This window comes from Phascolarctos cinereus, unplaced genomic scaffold, assembly GCF_003287225.1.
Source record: "Phascolarctos cinereus isolate Bilbo 61053 unplaced genomic scaffold, phaCin_HiC Scaffold_726;HRSCAF=1367, whole genome shotgun sequence".
Lineage (NCBI taxonomy): Eukaryota > Metazoa > Chordata > Mammalia > Diprotodontia > Phascolarctidae > Phascolarctos > Phascolarctos cinereus.
In genome coordinates this window covers 187,408,295-187,430,029 of record NW_027556098.1, presented here as the reverse complement: position 1 = coordinate 187,430,029, position 21,735 = coordinate 187,408,295, and the positions used below count along the sequence as shown (strand labels likewise).

Sequence of the window (21,735 nt, the reverse complement as noted above, 5' to 3'; positions counted from 1 at the left end):
TTGGAAAATCACATAGCATATGGAGTAACTATGTTCAGAGGATATTCTAAGTTAATGTGGCATTTGTTAGCTACTTCAAAGAAATTTAGGTCATGCCTAAATATTGCCAAATACCTAGGTAAAAGGAGGAGGAAATTAAGAAAAGGATCTACATTTTTTCTATACAAATTTCATGTATCTGGATATTTAGAAAGAACCTGACACCTGAGTAATGTATCTTTTTTTTAGCTTTTTTATTACTTTATCAGGATAGATTCACCTTATCACTATTTCTATGTGTGGGTGGTTAGGGTGTGTTAGTGTCCATCAGTGCTAAGTTACAAACATTGGCAAAAAGGAACACATTCTGAGGGCTTCATAGGCATCATTACAAGAGCCCTGTCACCCAAGTAACTTACAGGAACATGAGAGGCAGCAATGAGTGTGTGGAGAAGTTGGTATGATAGGACCAAGGTCCTCCAGAAATGACATGACATGAGAAATGTCATGAGACAAAGAGTCACTGAGATCTACACAGAGTGCCGCTGAAAAGAATGAGGGGAAGAGATTAGATCAAGGCTGACTCAACATTTTTGAAGATGCCCTCTAGCTGCTCAGCAGGAGGACAGGCCTTGGGATCTTCTGAGCCTATGTGGTCTGTGACAGGCCCTTGATCTTTGCCCTCTATATTTGTTCTTTTTCTTATTTAGTTTAAACAGATTAATCTGAAGGGCAAGAGAGAGAGCCAAAGGAAAGGACTTAGAGTCCAAGCTGGATTTTTCAGGTGGTACAGACAGTACAATATCAACATGTCCTGAAATTTGGGCCCATGGTACCTGGTGAACTAACAAGCAATTGTGCTGTTCTGGACATCCAACTTGGTAGGGCCAGAGTATATCCCCACAGTGTTGGGAGGAAATTTTTGTACTATATTCTTGATATATCTTTGAAGTAAATTTCTCTTTGTAAAAATTAATTAATATTAAGTGGTTAAATGGAACCAGGGTACTACTCAATGGCACCTAACAGTAGGGAGACCATAGCTGGAAAATGCTTGAGCCAATAATACTGCAAAAGAGATACTCCCAAGTCCTTTAAGTTTCTCTAGAACCATGACACAAGGCAAGGCTTGCCTGGCTCTGGAGAGTGAGCCAGAGATTTCTTGTCTGAAAAAGTTATTCATAAATAATGTGAATATGTGAATCATATAAAAGCATTTTTCCCTTAGGTGTTTCTAGGGAGAGTTAATGTGTTTCATTCTCTACTACCAAATTAAAATTTATGGATATCACTGGGTTACTTGGGATTTGATAACTTAGTCAGAAGATGTTTTAAAAGAAAATTACAACAATCGTGAGTCATTACAGACCTAACTGATTTTCTACTGCCTCTAGGATCCTGTATTTCAACTCTCTAAAATATATTCTTTTTCTATTTTTATTATTTATCAAATGACTGTAGTAAATAAATAATCCAATACTGAGTGACAATTTAGATTGGTTGAAAATTTATTTTGATCCTAGCATCAATCACTTGCACAAAAACAACCATGCATTATAAGCAGAAAGATGAATAAAGCAAGTAAATGACTCATTACATGTACCTGTAATAGTTGAAAGTAATAGAAGCCTCCTAAATGTTATAATAAATAAATGGTGGAAATTAAAAAAGTAAAAATAATGACTGTCTAGACAAAAGTAACTTGTAAAGGTCATTGAGTCTAGCCTTTTCATTCTACAGAAAATCTCAGAAAGATTGCCAAAGCTCACATAGCTAAGAATAATTTTAAATCATGGAGAAGAGTGGAATTTGCCTGAAGACACTGATATGGATATATACAAGGAGTTCCCAAAACAATTTAGATTTTAAAAGATGTGTACAGAAGACAAAAACAAAGGCATGAATGAACATGAAAATCTGAGATAGTACTATGAAAAGTGTCAGCAGTGTTAAAACTCAGAATGAGCTGAAGCTGGTAAGGAAAACTAAGGAGCATAAGAAAGGGAATTTATTTTTGTTTTGGAGAGATGAGAATTGAATATTTCTTGGAAAAATGAAAATTATAGAAATATCTCTGTGTTTCCATCCCTAATCCATGTCTAGGAAATTCCCTTTAATCCAAACAACTATCTATTATAGATAACACAGCATTCCGTAGGCAAATCACATTATGTCCACGTACACTATTGTTGTACAAAGGAAATGAATAAGCTGCTTCTTAAGAGCTAATCTAGAGAATTTCTAAGTTGTTTAACCCATGTCCTCATCTTCCTTGACCATGTTCCAAAGTGGAAAATCTCCTCTCAAGTGTCTTCTACTTTCTCCTGAAGGTGAAAGGTGAAAGGCAGGAGTTGTTAGTATGGGGCCTCTTTTTCAGAGGTCCAAGACCTCAATCAGTTATAAGACAGAGGTAGTGAGTCTCCTTCATCTCACTAGCTGATACAGATCCCAGAATTTTCTAGTCCTCTTGCCCTGGAATCCACCTCCACTTTGATCGGATCCATCTAACAGTGCCAACTGGCACGGAAGACAGTTGTCATCTGTGGGTTTGGATCTCAGTTCTCATGCTGATCCGATGCTGATAGAAAGTGATGACAGCCACGACCACCCCTGAATATATCAGTCTACGTGTACCTGCTCATCACATTATGACCAGCTTAGCCTATAAAGTATAGGACATTGCTGCTTCTTTATCTTTCCTGCTCATTGAAACTCAAGGTAGGAAATCTTTTCAAAGGCAAAGAAATCAGGGCCATCGTCATTGCCACATGCCGCAGAGAGAGAATGAGAAGTGAGAAAGGGAGAGCAAAGAGCTTGTATGTGAGCAAGTAAAAGTAATGCTTTTGGTAGCTTATGTTTGGTAAAAGTAATAATAATAATAATAATAACAACAAAAACAATAACAATGATAACTAACATCTATGTAGGGCTTTAAGGTCTGCAGAACACTTCAAACATAATTTTGCATTTGTGCCATACAATAAATTTGTGAGCATGACATACATGCTATTTTTATCCCCAGTTTATAGATCAGGAAACTGAGTCTGAAAGAGGTTAAATGATTTGCCTAGGTTCACACAGTTTAAAGGTATCTGAGGTAAGATTATAACTCAGGTAGTTCTGATTCTAAATCTAACTCTCCATCCAGTATGACAACTAGCTGCTTCTTCACAAAGAACTGGAGTAAAAATATTACATCATATCCGATCATTATCATTGACATCATCATCATCATCATCATCATCATCATCATCATCTCCCTTTTAGTCATGTCCAATGTCAAATATAATCTCCTTTGGCAGAGAAAACAAAAATGTCTTCAGAATTTCATTCTTGAGCACCTCCTATCCCTTCTAGACTGATTTTCCTTGTATCTATCTTTTCACTAAATTCTTTGAAGTCACCTTTCTCTAAATCAAAGACACATGTCAGACTCTGCCTAGGTTTTCCTTCCTTCTTTATCACAAACTCCAGAGAAAAGTGGTCAATATTCCTCCATGGTTGCTCTCATTTCTACTCCAGCAACCAATCCCTGCCTAGTAATGAAAATCAGATCTAGGATAGAATTTCCTCTTTTTAATTCCAGCAAGGATGAAATTATCACTAAGGCAAGTCAAGAAGTTATTAGCTCTGTTTTTGGCAGAGTTGAGAGCTACAAGATGTTTTGATAATAAAAGTCACCCATCACTATAAAAATCTCTCCCAAACTCTTCACCTGTTTCCTCTTTCTATACCAGGTAGTTTGTACTTCCAGATACAACATCACTTTTCTTTCTCCCTTCCATTGCCAAAATAGTTTCTATTATGCTTTACCCTCCCACTTTGGTTCTTATATTTCTTCATAGGAGAATGTCCTTTTACTGTAGAGTGTTACTCCCTGCCACCCCCTTTACCTATCTCTTTTCTTTTGGGTAAGGTATACAGAACGATCATCTAATCATGGGTTTCATCCCTACAAGTCTCAGTGATATCAATGGGGTCAAATTTTTTTCCTTGCATTGGGACTTCTAGTACCTCTCAGTTACTGTATAATTCAAAGCATTTCTATACCGACCTTTGAAGACACAAGTTTTTGATATTCTCTCATTTCTTAGGTTTTATTTCCTGTGAACTTCTAGATACTCAAATGTACCTTTCTTTTTTATACCAACTATCTGTACTATCTAACTTAGAGGATGTACATAGATAATCATCTGCATTTCCCCCTCCATTTAAGTTTAAAGTCTTTTCATTAGATTGGCCAGATACCCAGAAAATACATCCTTATTGCCCTTTGTTAGGAACATTCCACTTCTAGTCAGTAATCCATCAGCTCTATGTTTTTAAACCTTGGCTGAGAAATACCAATCTCATTCTCAAATACTATCTTCTTAGCTATATGCTCACTTCCCAAATTATTTTTTCCCTTCTTCGTTCTTTGCCTTCAGTGAATAACAGTAATGAAATCACAGTCTGTGGTCTTGTGGTCTTTTTTCCCATTAGAGATTTCATAATGATTGGCAATCCTTTTCAGTTTTTTTTTTCCTGGTGGCATCATTTATGCCCTTGTGACTCACCAGAAGTATTTATTTGAGATATACTTTGACAAATCTTGGGGAGTTCTGTTATGTCTTGGATATATGCTCTGGGAAGTCAACAGAGCTTTCTATTGTTATCAGGTTGACAAATATTTGCCTCAGTAATCCTGAACAGGGAATCACCGATTGCCACCATTCTTCTCTTCTTCCTTTGACTTTTACTGAATGACCTCTCCCCTGAAAGTTTCTATAGTTTTATTTTACCATTGTTTGAAGGACAAGAAGTTTCTACTTCCTTGGGCCCCCAACTCCTTTCTCCTGAGGGAGAGCCTCAAATCTTTGCCACTTATTTCCTTTATGTAAAATTCTTCCATTCCCCAACATCTTGACTTCAGATACCTATCACCCCCACCTCACCCCTGCCACACTTTTGCGCAGAAGCCTCACCTTTAGCAAGCTGAATGATGGAGAGGTATTCTTTGAGAAACTTCACTTTCACTTCCAGTTTTGAGAGATCAACCTACACTTGGAACACAAATAAAAAGAGTCACTCAGCCATAGCAGAAAAACAAGCACTGCATATCCCATACAAGTCACTCAGTATAAAATGCTATTTTCTATACATGTGAATATGTTCATCCTTGATTTTTAAACTATTTGTGGGTATTTAATTTCATAAGAACCTGGTTAACACTCTTACAGCCAATTATTACCTCTAAATAACTTGAGATGACCACTCAACTGTCTTAACTTAGTTTCAACAACTACTCCACAGTGACACCAACCTCCCCTTTAGCCTTATATCAAACTCCTGTCCATTTGTTAATCTCTTAAGCTTTTGATAAAGCATCTTATACTATTTTTTGTGGGAAAGATGGAGAGATGTAGACTAGGCAGTAATTCAATAAATTCAGAACTGATTGATTGACCAGACCCAAAGAATAGTTGTTAGCAGTCCAAAGTCAGCATAGCAGGAGGCCTCCAGTGGGGTACCCAAGACATCTGTCTTCAGCCTGGTACAGTTTAACACTTTTTCATAAGAACTTGAATAAAGATATAGACGGTATCTTTATCAGCTTTGCAGATGACGCAAAGCTGAGAAGAAAGTATACATAATGTATTACACTATACTTACTGACTTGTTGCTTGTTAGCACTTTCTAAGTAAACTGATACCCTTAACTAGACTGAAATCTCCCTGAAGGCCTGCTTGAAAAATGTTTTCAAATTTCTTTGGCTTCCTTTATAGAACTAAAATAGTTCTCAAGATAAATGCTTGTGGATTTGACTTTGCCTTAAACCATATCAATTTAGAGTTATGTTGAATGATCTGTCTTTTAGACAGATCTAAAGTTGGGAGCGCTGCCTTTTGGAATCATTTTAAAATCAATCAAAAAACAGACTAGGTAACTCTTTGATAAGATGGTGGAGTAAAAAGAAGCAAGGTGCAATTTTTACCTAAGAGAAGGAAGAAAGAAAAGAAGGAAGGAAGGAAGGAAGGAAGGAAGGAAGGAAGGAAGGAAGGAAGGAAGGAAGGAAGGAAGGAAGGAAGGAAGGAAGGAAGGAAGGGAGGGAGGGAGGGAGGGAGGGAGAGAAAGAAGGGAAGATTCAAGGAAAGATTAAGGAAGGGAGGGAGGAAGGATTTTTATTTAAGTACCTCTATCCCTAAAAAAAAAAAAAAAAGGAGGGGCAGCTAAGTGGAACAGTGGATAGAATGCTGGGCCCGGTGTCAGGAAGATTCCTCTTCCTGAGTTCAAATATGGCCTCAAACACTTATTAGCTGTATGACTTTGGTTAAGTCAATTAACCCTGTTTGCCTCAGTTCCCTCATCTGTAAAATGAGCTGGAGAAGGAAATGGCAAAACTACTTCTTCAGTGTCTTTGCCAAGAAAACCCCAAATGGGGTCACAAAGAATCAGACGGGTGGCGTTACCATCACCACCACCACCCAGAGAAAGGGAATCATGAAATTTCTGAGCCTGATCTTTGCTATCATTCCACGCAGTAGCCACTGTCCTTAAAAATGTAGCTTGGGCAGCTAGGTGGCGCAGTGGACAGAGCACTGAGCCTGGATTCAGGAGGACCTGAGTTCAAATGTGGCCTCAGACACATAATACTTCCTAGCTGTGTGACTCTGGGCAAGTCACTTAACCCCAATTGCCTCACTTAAAAAAAAAAAAGGCGTAGCTCCCATTTCCATCCCAGTCAGAACTTGATTGTCACAGCATCGAATTCCAGCAAGCCCCTATCTCCTATTAAGTTTTCATTCTCATCCTTGCCAGCTTCTGCTATCCATCTGGCGTATCATCCAGGCCAGGAGTTCTTTTGCTACCATAGCTTTTACTCACAACTCTGACCCTGAAGCCCCTGTCCCCCGCTTGGCTGCCCCTCTGCTAGAGGAGCTAGCATTCCCTGTGGAATTCTGTTGCCAGCGTTCTTAGTTCCCTGGCCACAAATCCCACCATGAGTCTGGAGCCCTCACTCAAGGCCTTCTCCACCCACACCCTCCTACTTGGCTATCACAGCTTAAATTGCCGGTACTGCATTATAATTATTGCAGCTTTTCCCATAGCTTTTGCTGCTCCAGTTTACTGTTGGTTCATTCATCTTATTAACAAGTACAGTTAGGTTTTTTGCACCTGCTGTTTTTCCTTACATAATAAGTTCTTGTGTCCATCCCTTACCAAGCCAGTTTCAAACTCTCTTTTCCTGGCAGAGACTCCCAGTACAACCATAGCAGCTTGAGAAACACCCCCAATCCAATCTGGGCCAAAACCTTTGTGCCTGAGAGCACCTTATACTGTTAAATGTTTCTTTTCTCTTTTAAAAAAAGTTTCTTTGACTATTTTGCTTTTGTCTCATTCTTTCTGTTTGTGTCTAAGGTTGAATCTAAGAATTACCTTCCAGTTATTTTTTTTTAATTTAGGTTCTATTTCATAAATTTCAATGAATACATGAAAAAAAGGGTAATACAATCCGCCAACTGGCTGTATTAAGCACTGAGGATGCAATTTCAAAAGTCACCCAGTTTCTGCTTTCAATACATTCACATTGGAATTAGGGGAAACAACAAATATAGGAGGGTTCAGGAAGGATAAAGAGGACGAGTGGTCTTTAGGATGGCAAAATGTAGGCATCCTTAGGAAGCAGCAGTGGTTCAGGCAGCACTCCCTATGGGAATGGGGGGCATAATAGCAGGACATTTGGTAAGTCTCAGTGATCCTTCTTATAGGAATCACTGCAGTTAGCAACTCCCTAATGATCTAAGCAGAATGAGCAGCCAGGGAATAGGTTGGAAAGGCCTGGCCCAGAACTTTTGGGCAGGAGGTGGTAGGCCTGAGAGTCAGAATGGAAAAATATATTCTGGATTCCATTGTGTAAGGATGGGAGATAGGCAGTTGTTCAGGGAAGAAGGGGAAATGGGATGGAGAGCCTGGACAGGAAGGCTGGGGGAGAGGCCTCCCTACAGAGCTTGTACCTGCTGGCACCTAGTGGTATCCTTTTGTCAACCTTTCTAAATTTTTTTTCATAGGAATAAATGTGGAAATTTTAATAGATGTAGATTCTTTGTCCTTACTTTATGCAATTGTGTATATTTTAATAGTATTTTGTCTTTTCTCAATTACATGTCAAGACAATTTTTAGCATTCATTTTACAAGATTTTGAGTTCCAAATTATTCCCTCTCCCCCCTCCCCTTTCCAAAAATGATAGGCAATTTGATACGAGTTATATATGTGTTATCATATGAACCATATCCATATTAGTTATAATTGTGAAAGGAAAAGATCAAAATGGAAAAAAACACGAAAAAGAATAAAGCAAGTGAAAAAAGCATGCTTCAAATTTTTCCAGGTTTTTCTGAAATCTGCCTGCTCATCATTTCTTATTGCACAATAGTATTCCATTACATTCATATACCACAGCTTGTTAAGCTGTACCTCGACTGATGGGCATCTTTCAATTTCCAATATTTTGCCACCTTGAAAAGGGCTGCTATAAATATTTTTGCACATGTCAGTCCTTTTTGTTCAGTGATATTTTAAGATACAGACTTAGTGGCATTGTTAGAACAAGGTGTATGCACAGTTTGGTTGCCCTTTAAAAGGGGCATAGTTGCAAATTGCTCTTTAGAATGGTTGGATCATATCACAACTCCATCAATACTGCATTAGTGTCCCAATTGTCTTACATCCTCTCCAATGTTTATCATTTTCTTTTTTTGTCATATTTGTCAATCTGATAACATTTGTGTGAGGTGGTACCTCAGAGTTGTTTTAATTTACATTTCTCTATTCAAAAGTAATCTAGAGCATGTCTTCATATGCCTAAAGATAGCTTTGAATTCTTCATCTGAAAACTGTTCACGTTCTTTGACCATTTATCAGATCAGGAATGGCTTGTATTCTTATAAATTTGGTTCAGTTCTCTAGATATTTGAGAAATAATGCCTTTATCAGAGACACTTGCTACAAAGATTCTTTCCCAGCTTTCTGTTTTCCTTGTAATCTTGGTTGGTTTTGTTTGTGCAAAAGCCTTTTAAGTTAATATAATCAAAATGATCTATTTTACATTTCATAATGCTCTCTATCTCTTGTTTGGTCATCAACCTGTAACTCACTTAACTTCTCTAAGAATTTGGATACTATACCACTTGGTGCATTTATGTTTAGTATTGATATTACTTCATTGTCTATGGTACCTTTTAGCAAGATGTAGTTTTCTTCTTCATCTCTTTTAATTAGGTCTATTTTTGCTTTTGCTTTGTCTGAGATCAGGATTGCTACCCCTGCTTTTTTTTTTTTAACCTCAGCTAAAGCATAATAGATTCTGCTCCAGCCCCTTACCTTTACTGTGTGTGTGTCTCTCTGCTTCCAGTGCGTTTCTTGTAAACCACATATTGTAGGATTCTGGTTTTTGATCCACTCTGCTCTCTGCTTCCATTTTATGATAGAGTTCATCCCATTCACATTCTCAGTTGAAATTACTGTGTATTTCCCTCCATCCTATTCTTCTTCCTGTGTGTCCTCTCTCTCCTTTCACCATTTCCCTCCTCACCAGTGTTTTGCTTCTGTCTACCACCTCTCCCAATCCGCCCTCTGTTTTGTCAGTCCCCACCCTCTGCTTTACTTAATCTCCTCCCCGCCTACTTTCCTGTCAGGTAAGATAGATTTCTATATGCAACTGATTGTGTATGTTATTCCCTCTGAGCCAATACTGATGAGTGTAAGGTTCAAATGATGCCCATTGTCCACCTTCCCATCTTTCCCTCCACTGTAATAGGTTTTTCATGCCTCTTCATGTGAAATAATTTACCCCATTCTTCCTCTCCCTTCTTTTGCACTCATTGTACTCCTCTTTCTCATCTCTTAATGATTTTTATGTCATTGCCTCAAATTATACCTGTACCTTCTGTCTGTGTATATTCCTTCTAGCTGTGCTATTATGATATATTTTTAAGAATTACAACTATCTTCCCATGTAGGGATGTGAACAATTCAGCTACTTTGAATCCCTTTTGTTTTCTTTTCCCTTTTTCCACTTTTAGGCTTCTCTTGGGCCTTGATATTAGAGATCAATTTTTTTTCTGCAATTCTGGTTTTTTCCTTATGAAAGCGTGAAACCCTTCTATTTCATTGAATGATCATTTTTTCCCCCTTGATGTATTATGCTTAATTTCTCCAGGCAAGTGATTCTAGGTTGTAATCCTCACTTACTCCTTACTTCCAGAATATCATGTTCCCTGACCTCTGATCCTTTAATGTTGCAGCTGCTAAGTCCTTTGTAATTCTGATTTTGGCTCCCTGATATTTAAATTGTTTCTTTCTGGACACTTGCTGTATTTTTTCCTTGACCTGATAGCTCTGTAATTTGGCTATAATGCTCCTTGGAGTTTGTATTTTGGGATCTCTTTCCTGAGGTGATCAGTGGATTCTTTCCATGCCTATTTTGCCCTCTGTTTCCAGGGTATCAGAGCAATTTTTCTTGATAATTTCTTGAAAGATGCTGTCCAACTCCTCCTTTTGATTATGGGTGTCAAGTCGTCCAATGATTCTGATGTGTCAACCTTTTCAGCCAATAAATTACACGTCCTCTGATAGTTCATTTACCAGCATATTACATTCAGTGAATATTTATATCTTAAAATGTTTAGTGCATATTTACATCTTTACAAGTTTCACTGAATATTTACATCTTTTGTAAATGCATGTCAAGTGATGTTACCACAAATCTGTTTTTGTTCTTCAATTTTTCTTGAACAGTCTCCCCTGAGGAGCTTTTATGTTATCCTAGAGGAACATAATTTTTTTTAAAAAGAAGTTTTCTATTTATATGCACCAAATAGTCCAGCAAAATGGTTAAAAAAAAAAGAAAAGCTAACAACAATACAAGAAGAAACAGGCAAAAATATAATTTCTTGTAAATCAACTAAATACTGAACTATGAATGTGTGGACTGTGACAAATCTTGTAAAAAAAAAAGGCTAATAATCAAGAAATTATGAACCTGATTGCTATAATAAATGCATGGGCAGATCTAAAAGAGAAAAGCACATCATACCAGTTGTCTTTTGGTACACAAGATCTTTAGCAAAACTTTATGGTATCATTAGAGATACATTTGTAAATACAAAACAACAAAAGTTAATGATGTTATCTTCAGAAATTACATATAATGAAATTTAAAATTAATGAAAATAAAATAAGTAAAAAATCTAAGGCTATGGGGGAAAATGCGTTTAAAAATAAATGAAACAAGTGATAATGGAATATTTAAAATATAACAATAATACAAATAGCACATATAGACATCCCTAGGATGCAGTCATAGCTTTTCTGTAAAAGATTTATAGCATTAGTGCCAAAATTGATGAGAGGAAAAGAGAGAAAACTCTAGGAAAGAAACAGTAATAGTCCAAAGCATAAAAACTACAATATAAAGTGAGATGCAATTGAATTAGTAGATAAAAATATGAACCAAAAAAATAGAATTGACAAACTATTAGCAATTTTAAAAAGGAGAGATATAACATGAATCACCAAAACTAGGACTAAAAAAGAGATCAAAATACAAAAGAAATAAACAATATCAGTAAATGTTCCAGCATAACTATATGCTAATAAACATCTTTCTTTTTTTTTTTATGGAACACTTTGCAAATTTGCGTGTCATCCTTGCGCAGGGGCCATGCTAATCTTCTCTGTATCGTTCCAATTTTAGTATATGTGCTGCCGAAGGGAACACAATATATTTCATGAAGCAGATGATTACTGGTCAAATATAAAACTGATACAATGTGATAGTAATCATTTAAAAAAACTATTTCAGAAAAAGAATGGGAAGTCATCAAAGTACATAAATAATATTACATTTTAAATCTAAGTCAATATGTGGTCTGCAGGTATCCTTGTTCAGCATTAGTGACCCTATTTCCATTGAAGTTTGACACCACTGCTATATTAAAGAACTCATTCACAAATAATGGAAAGATGGAACTACCTAATATCCTTGGGAATCAAATATGATATAGGGTTGAAACATCACAAAGATTAAATAAATAAAATTATGAAACAATAGAGGTGCAAATATAGGACAAGATATGTAACTCCATATGAGTTGTCTAAATGCATAGATGGGTAAATACTTGTGCAATGTTGCCTGTACTTTTCTAAGAGACTAGTAACTTCTAATTCCCACCTTGATGGAGAGCAAGAGAAGAACTGTGGTTGGGTGTTCTTTTTTTTCTCCATGCCTATCAGCAAGAGGAGCTAAATTTATAGCTATTCCCTTATTCAAATATCTCTCTTCTTGCAATAAAAATTTAGGTGATCAAGAGCTGTTTCATTGGTTTCTCTTAGAATGTAATCCTTTAGCTTACAGTTTTTGACTTAATACTTTCCCACCAAAGAGCTATTACACAAAAGACCAGCACAAGGAGCAAATAGTGATTGGACTGGTAGGTAGGGGAGCCAAGATGGAGGATCAGAGACAACTCAGCTGAAATATCTCAACATTCCCCTCTAAAGAACTTTAAAACGATGCCTCAAATCAAATTTTGGAGGGACAGAGCCCACAAATGATCAGGGTAAGACATTTTTCTGGCCTAAGAAAACTGAGGAGGTAGCAGAAGTTTGTGACTCTGCAAAAGGAACAACAGTACTTCAGGAGCTAATGGCTTAAAGACCATGGAAGGGGAGGTCAGATGGCTTGTCAGAAAGAGATTACAGGGGACCCTTTGCTGATACTAGGTACAGCTGGCACTGATTGACAACTTTACTGCCTATACACAATCTAGGTTGCAGTTCCAGAGCAGGGAGTAGAGAGTAGGGAGCAGGGACTTTGTCAACAATTCCAAGGCAAAGAGGAGCTCCAGTGATGTAGCTGCAGGGGGGAGGGGTCCTTTCTGGGTAAAGACCAGAATTCAGAACAGGAGAACAGTGACCACACCTCTTCCCAGATAATACCACCTTGGAAGCACCGAAAATCTGTAAACCCTGAGAACTAGCTCTAAAAACAGCAGCATGAAAAAGCCTGAAGCTTGCAGCACTGCCTCCCCCACACCCGGAAGGATGAGTAGAGCCCAATCTTAATATAAAGTTCAAAGTGAAGAAACAGGCTGGGAAAATGAGCAAACAATAACAAAAAAAAAAAAAGAACTTGACCATATAAAGCTACTATGATGGAAGGGAAGAACAAGACATAAATTCAGAAGAAGACAACAATGTGAAAACAACTACAAATAAAGCCTCGAAGTAAAATGCTAATTGGACCCCAAAAATTTCTGGAAAAGTTTTAAAAAAAAGAAATGAGTGGTAAAGGAAAAAGTGGGGAAAGAAATGAGAGTGATGCAAGAAAACTGTGAAAAGAGAATTGCAGCTGGGTAAAAGGCACAAAAATTCACTTAAAAAAAAAACTCTTTAAGAAGCAGAATAGGCCAAATTGAAAAAGAAGTATGAAAACTCACTGAAGAAAATAATTCCTTTAAAATTAGAATTGACAAATGGAAGCTAATGATTTTATGATACATCAAAGAACAATTAAAATGAAAAGAATGAAAGTTGGGGGGAAATGTGAAATATTTCATTGGAAAAACAACCGACCTGGAAAGCAGACCAAAAAAAAATAATTTAAAATATTATTGACTTGGGACAGCTACGTGGTACAGTGGATAGAGCACTGTCCCTGGAGTCAGGAGGACCTAAATTCAAATCCTGCCTCAGACACATAACATTCACTAGCTGTGTGACTCTGGGCAAGTTGCTTAACCCCAATTGCCTCACTAAAAAAAAAAATAAGCTTATTGAAAGCTATGATCGAAGAAAGATATTACACACCAAATTTAACAAACTATAAAGGAAAATAGCCCCAACAAAACAGAAGCAGATAGAATGGATTAGAAACTAGAATCCAACAATATCCTGTTTAAAAGAGAGACACTTGAAACAGAAAGACACACACAGAGTTAAAACAAAATCTAATATTCTTCAGCTGAATTAAAAACTAAATAACAATTATTATCTCAGAGAAAGGAAAGGCAGCAATAGGACTAATTAAAAAGGATAATCAGGAAAACTACATTTTGCTAAAAGGTACTAGAGACAATGAAATAATTTTTTAAAATTGCAGCAAGTTTCTCTGATTAAGGTCTTATTTCTAAACTACATGCTGGATATAGAACTAGTCAAATTTATAAAACTAAAAGCCATTCCTCAATTAATAAATGGTCAAATAATATGAACAGGCAAATTTATAAAAATAAGAACCATTTTCCAATTGACAAATGGTCAAAGAAAATGAACAGGCAACTTCTGAAGAAGAAATCAAAGCTATCTATAGCCATATGAAAAAAATGTTCTAAATCACTATTGATTAGAGAAAAACTAATTAAAACAACTGTAAGGTATCACCTCACACCTATCAGAAATGACAAAGGCTGGCAAACGAATGAGAGACAATAGGTACATTAGTTTTTTTCAATAGGCCTACGACGGGCACGACTACCTCGCCCTAGACACAGAGACCTACACGTGGACGGAGTCGGTGCCCCAGGCTCTGAACTCCAAGTGCAAGTGGGAGGCAGAGAGGAGCATCGCTGAGGGATATAAAGCCTATCTGGAGGAGACATGTGTGCTTTGGTTGAAGAAGTACCTGGAAATGGGGAAGGAGACGCTGAAGAAGGCAGACCCGCCCTCTGCCCGAGTGACCCACCATACTGCCCCCAATGGGGAAGTGACCCTGCAGTGCCGGGTCCAGAACTTCTACCCTGCCGACGTCTCCCTGACTTGGCTGAGGGATGGGGAGAAACAACTTCAGGACACAGAGTTCATTGAGACCAGGCCTGAAGGAGATGGGACCTTCCAGAAGTGGGCAGGTGTGGACGTGACCTCAGGCCAGGAAGGGAAATATACCTGTCGAGTTCAGCATGAGGGACTGCCTGAGCCCCTCACCCTGAAGTGGGAACCAGAGTCCTCATCCCCCTGGCTCATTATGGGGGGCGTTGCTTCTGTCCTCCCCATTGCACTCATTGCTAGAGTTAGGATCTGGAGGAAGAAGACTTCAGGTGGAAAAGGAGGGGACTATGTTACGGCTGCAGGCAATGACAGTGCACAGGAGTCAGATGTCTCCCCTACAGCCAAAGCTTGAGAGAATTTGCCCACTATTGGCCTGAGGAAGAAAACAAGTCTCCACTCGCTGTGTTGTTCCTGTGGACCCCTGGCTTCTCTCCCCAGCACTGGCCCCTGGGATCCTCCCTGGACTCTACTGGCCCAAGCACAGGGAAGCATCATTAGGGCTCTCACTTTGCTCTCTAAGGCCTCCCTCTCCTGCCTTCTTTCTTTCTGCCTGTCTCACTCTGCAGGGAGACAACCAGCAGTAAGGGCCAGAGGGCTTTGGGAGTGAACCCTCCTTCACACATGATGTTGCATTGTCCTCTGGGAGCTTTGTCAGACTGCACAAACAGCCTAATGAATTGTTGTTCTTGAGTCCTCAGCTTTTCTCCACAATCTACATTTGAGTGAGGGACTTTAGGGGACCGGATGACAGTGTGGAGATGTTCTGGCTGTATGAAGGGGAAATAAATGAAAGTTTGAAGATGAAAAAAAAATAGGTACATTAATGGAGTAGTGAACTGGTATATCCATTCTGGAGAACAATTTGCAAGTAGGCCCAAAGATCTACAAAAATCATTCACGCCTTTTAACCCAGCAATATCATTACCATGTCTGTATCCCAAAGAAATCAAAGAAAAAGTATTTGTACAAAAATATTTATAGCAACCTTCTTTTTTTGATGGCAAAGAATTGGAAAATGAGGGTATACCCATCAATTGGTGAATGGCTGAACAAGTTGTGGCAAATGATTGTAACGGAGTAATATTGTTCTATAAGAAGTAACAAGGAGGGTGAGTTCAGGGAAAAAAAAAAAACACGGCAAGGTCTGTAGGAACTGATGCAGAGTGAAGTGAGAAGAACCAGGAGATAACTGTGTACAATAATCAACTGTGAGACTTGGCTACTCTGAACAATACAATGACCCAAGACAGTTCCAAAAGACTTATGATGAAAAAAATGCTGTCTACCTCCTGAAAGAGAACTGATAAACTCTGAGTATAAATAGAAGTATAAATTTTTGCTTAAAAAAAAGCATGGCTAATATGGAAATATGTTTCGTGTGTTTTCACATTTATATTTGATAACACATTGCTTGTCTTCTCAGCAGGTGGGGGAGGTATGGGAAGGAGTAAGAGAATTTGGAGCTCAAAATTTTAAAAGAAAGGAAAGTTTTAAATAAATAGAAAAAAAATTTTAAAAACAAGGAGCAAATAGTGAGTAAACTCATTTATGCATACAAAATTCAGAGAAGGTATGCAGATTAGAACATACCAAAGAACATATAAGAATGAATGAGGTCTTGCTACAAAAAGCATTACAGTCTCAGATCATGTCAGTAGATAAGCCTTAATCTCACCCAAATGGAAGATTCTCTGAAGTTTCTAGAAAGGCAAGGCAGAAATCATGGACATGGTAAGGAGCTGATTTCCTCTGCATGTCTGAATCTTCCAAAGTGTTTCTCTCTGTATATGTATCTTTCCTAAAGAGTCTTGATACCCACACCCACACCCACACAGACCTACCCTCAAGTAGGTCAGGCACTAAATGTACCCCCTCTGACTGTATGTAGCATGGCCTTAGCATTTTCTCCATTGATTAGGAGTCATTTCCCTTCATATGTGCCCCTGGGGTAGAGGAGCCAAATTACACAAGAAACCAAGTGAAATGATTACTGAATAGGAGATAATACTACTTTAAAAATATTTTCAAATGAACAAACATTCTTGGTATGGGACTGGCTCAGTGTTAAGGGGGAAACTATCAATATGATGCATTATGTTAACAACAACAGTAACAAAAACCTATGTGTTTATGTGAGGACACCTTTTATAAAATCTGACATCTATGGCTGCTAAAAAGAATATGAATGGAAAGGCTCTGTGATACATAACAGCTAAGAAACCCTGCTGTAGGGTATGGGTTTGGTTGTTTTTGCTTTGGGTTTGTTTTGGTTTTGGTTTGCATTGTGTCTGACAGGTCATATTATATAATCTATAGAACATGATATTGAGAATCAGATATAATCTATTTATGTTAAAGGAAGAAAAAGATCATTTTAAAAATTAAGCTATTGGGGACAGCTAGGTGGTGCAGTGGATAGAGCACAGGCCCTGAAGTCAGGAGGACCTGAGTTCAAATCTGGCCTCAGAACAAACACTTAACACTTACTAGCTGTGTGACCCTGGGCAAGTCACTTAACCCCAATTGCCTAAAAAAAAAAATTAACCTATGAGCAAGTAAAGAGTGTCATGAAAACATAATGCATATCATGATCTACTAGAAAACTAGATTTGGACTCACAATCCTTGATTTTGAGTCCCTGCTCTTCCTCTTATTAGCAGTGTGACCTTGAAGAAGTCACTTAATCTCTCTAAGCCTCAGCTTCCCTATCTTTGAAATAGTGATGGTGTCTTATGCCTTGACTATCTCTCAGGATTATTACTGAAAATAAAATCAGATATTAATTAAAGCAATCAATCATTCCTACCTCAATTGAAGTAAACTTATAAGTCCTTGTACCTTTGTCAGGTAATAACATCTCTTTTGAATTGGTCAATCAATCCAAGGCATTGGACTAGGTATAAGAAGTCCTTGATCAATTTGGAAGGAGTGAAAGCCACTGGTGTATTGTGATTGGCTAAAGCAATTCAATCATCTCCTGTGGATCCAGTGGATTTTGACTTCTCATTAATGCTCTAGCAACATTCTTGAAACAGACTGTGTTAGTACTTGCATAAATAGCTTTGGACTAACCAAGACACACTGAAGAAAAGGCTCATTGGTTTTCCATTTGGCCCAGCAAAAACCTATACCATGCTTAAGGGGAACTTCACAAGGGCCCCACATGTGGGTGGAAACTTACAGCAAAATGTCCTCTAGGGACTGTGATTTATTTCCTTTGCCACACATACTATGAGCTTGAGCCTAGTTTTCCATTATCTATATGCACTTGTGGGAGAATGTATCCCAAGTTTTGAAAGGTATTTTATATCAACTGTTTTTATTCTACCAAATGAGTAAACACCTGTTTCTAAAATCTAAGTCTAACTGATCAGTTGATATCAACTGACAATCAATGAGAGAAGCATACTAGTGGGTACTGGTAAGCTACAACCCCAGGGTTCAAGGGAACCTTGAAAAGAAAAGTAGCCAATTGCCTCTGGGGACCCAATCTACTATTGTGAATGGGAATTTGGGGTAGTAGCCACAGAGCATGTATTATATGTACTTTCTCGACTGCAACTGCATAGGTATTTATTTGGGGGTGGGTTTGGAGAGGAGGTTGAGAATCAGACCTCATTTCATTGGTATAGGATGTCCCTGCAGGATAACTCCCTTTACCAATGAATAATGGTGCCTACTCCATAGCTTATTAAATTAGCTGCCTGGGGCACCAAGAGTTTATTTGCTTTGCCCAGGGGTACACAATCAGTGTGTATCAGAAGTGAGACTGCAGCCCAGATATTCCTACCTCTGAAATTGGGTGCTCTATCCACTAAACCACTGTGAATCTAAATCTGGATGACCATTATTATTATTGCTGGTAGACCCTTGAAACTATTATGGCCTACTGCCAACAGAAGGCTTGAAAATGGGGCATTTAAAAATGAATAAACTGATAAATATTTTTGAAACTATCTGAAGAATGTATCAGAATATTAAAATTAGAAATAAGCATCTTTTATACCTATTTTATTTGGAACATTTAATATGTTTTAAACCAAACTTGCCTTTTATGTAAACATGTCATAGGAGGAATGTCCTTATAAAGTTTAACATAAGATTATTGGTACATTTTGAGTGCTGAAACAGAAACATTGCACACCTATCCTAAATAAATGACAGTGATTATTGTATATACCAAATAGCTGGATTTTTTTTTTAACATGAAAGATTTTCTGACCTATGGAAACTCAAAGTATTTTTAATTTAATTTCTTTTGTGTTTTAAATGTTAGTGTCAATCCAGACTACTTAAAAGGTATCCCACAGGGAATAAATGCATCTATTGGCATTATTAGAAGGGAGCTGCAGCTGTTTCCCACCTGGTGCTGAAATTTTTCAGGCATTCTCAGTTGATATAGGAATACTCCTGTGGATAAGCAGTTTGTGATCCCTTGTGGGAACTGAACTATACAAACATTACACTCAGACTCCCAGTAGAATAGATTCTAAAGTAGCAACAGCCTTGTGTGTTTTATAAGGAACACAACTATACATTCAATCATTTAAGGATGTTTTTGTTTTCTTACAATTCTTTCATTACTAGGTTTGCTCTATATCTCTAGAACTTGGGATTTGAAAGTAGAAAATTAGGACTGCATATCATTAGATTTTAAACTCCTTCAGAGGAGGAACTGTTTTTTGCATTTGTATTCTCACCACTTACTACAGTACCTGGAACATTGTAGGTACTTAATAAATGCTCATTGAGAGGTAGCTAGGTGGCACAGTGGAGTCAAGAGGACATGAGTACAAATCTGGCCTCAGACACTTGACTAGCTGTGTGACCCTGGGCAAGTCACTTACCCCCCTTGCCTAGCCCCTCCCTTCAAAAAAAGGAATAAATGCTTATTGACTTGACTTTTGTATTTACAGCTTCTGCCCCTGTACTCATAGGGAGAAAAGGACAAATGATATATCACTTGCCTCTGACTTTTACATTTCATTTGACATGCCTAAATTGAATCAATTAACAGTCATTAAGCATTTATTAAGCACCTACTATGTGCTATGCACTGTATCCCATGGTTTCCTCTCTCTGTGCACCATACTTCTTTTACAACCCCCTTATCCATCACTATAATAGCCACACTTTTGCCCTGGATATCTTGGGAAGAGTGCTGAGACTCAAACCTTTTAAAACATTCCACAGCATCCTTCCCCTTGCTATGGGAGCTTAATGGCTTGAAGGAATAGTTTTTGAAGGAGAATACTGTACAATGCCTATGGCTTGCTAGAAGGTAAGGCAAAGGGTGCTTTGTGATGATAACAGTTTTCACGTCTGAGATATCTCTCCTCCTGGGCTCCATTCCATTACAAATGCCTAGCTCCTAAGGTGAATAAGGCTCTAAACTTTGGAGAGCAAACTTTAGGGGTGATATCTGGAATGTAGATATGAATTGCTATTACAGTTTGTTTGCCAGTGCACTGCTTTCATGAACCTTTGTTGTGAGATTTTTGTCTAAGGGACAACTTTTTCTGAAATGTGCTGCTAAAATAGAAGAATGGGGAAAACAGATACAAGTGTTCTGAACAAAAGTTAAGGCCAAAGAAGAGAAAGCTCTGCCCATGTTAGACAAGGTTTGGGAAAGAGAAGGATGATGCCTGGCTCTTTTTAAATATGATGTCAGTAGCTAAATTTTCTGTGGTCACTTGCTAAGGAAGAAAGTAATGCCCCTCTAAATTTTGGTGGACAGGACCTTTTCCCTGCCATTGTTTCAATTCAATTGTAATTATCTAAACACTGCCAAAGTCTCCCATTCGTATAGAATGTGTTCAGAGCAGGCATACACAATCCATAAATTAATGTGATCTATGGTTCCATTTTGATTAGTTATTAAGCCCACCCCAGGCACACCTTGCAACAATTTGAAGTAGAAGATTGTGCAGGACATCCTCTGACCTTCCTTTTCTACAACTTTCCTGTTTGACTAAAAGTACATGGCTCCAGGGGTCAGCCTTCTCAGTTTGGTTCTAGATTTCAAAGAATTGAAACACAGTTCTTTCTTAAATTGTTATCTGCTGATAAGAAACCAGGCACTGGAGTGGCACACCTAAAATAAATGACATGTATATACTGCTCTTTAAGTTTGCAAAACATCATTCCATTAGAGGGGGAACGCCTTGAGAGCCAGGTCTTTTTGGTTTTTGCCTTTCTTTGTATTCTCAGCATTTAACACAGTGCCTGGTATATAGTAGGTGCTTAATAAGTGCTAGGTGACGCACAACAATCCTGTAATGTGAGTACTACAGGTATTGTTATCCTCATTTTTTTCCAGTTGAGGAAACTGAAACTGTTACTTGCCTGTGATTGTATATCTAGTAAACATCAGAGTCAGAATTCAAACTCAGTACTTCTTGACTCCAAGTCTAGTATTCTATACTCTACTTTGTCTCATATACAAAAAGGATATAAGGATGGATACGCCAGCCAATCAGCTTCACAGCCACCCACAACTCTCATTTGAAGCAATTAGGTGGTAGATAGATAGAGTGCTGAGCTTTATATCAGGAAGACAAATCCAAATTGTACCTTCAGTTACTTACTAGTTATGTGGTACTGGGCAAGTCATTTAACCTCTATCTGCCTCAATTTCCTTATCTGTGAAATGAGGATTGTAATGGCACCTACCTCCCAGGGTGGGTATAAAGATAAAATGAGATGATATTTGTAAAGGGCTTAAAGATTAATATAAAATCTATTGATGTGTCTTTTTCCATAGGCTAATAATATTTTATTTCAATCAATAAACATTTATTAAATACCTACTATGTGCCAGGCACTGTGTTAAGTGTTATTTTCCATCCATATTGAACTTCCCCTTAGACTATGGATATCTTGATCTAATGGATCCTTATTTACTGTGATTTAAAAAAAAAATCCTCATTTCTCCCTGATGATATGTTCT

The 21,735-nt window shown here is 37.8% G+C and overlaps 1 non-coding gene and 1 pseudogene across 1 annotated transcript; one reads left to right on the top strand and one right to left on the bottom strand.

The window, feature by feature from the left end:
• Nucleotides 1–11,632: 11,632 nt before the first annotated feature.
• On the bottom strand, nt 11,633–11,739 carry LOC144454583 (U6 spliceosomal RNA). Its single transcript, XR_013483104.1, has one exon. It is a non-coding gene; the product is annotated as a U6 spliceosomal RNA (small nuclear RNA).
• Nucleotides 11,740–14,418: 2,679 nt separating this feature from the next.
• On the top strand, nt 14,419–15,139 carry LOC110213304 (RLA class I histocompatibility antigen, alpha chain 11/11 pseudogene; annotated as a pseudogene).
• The last annotated feature ends 6,596 nt before the right edge of the window (nt 15,140–21,735 follow it).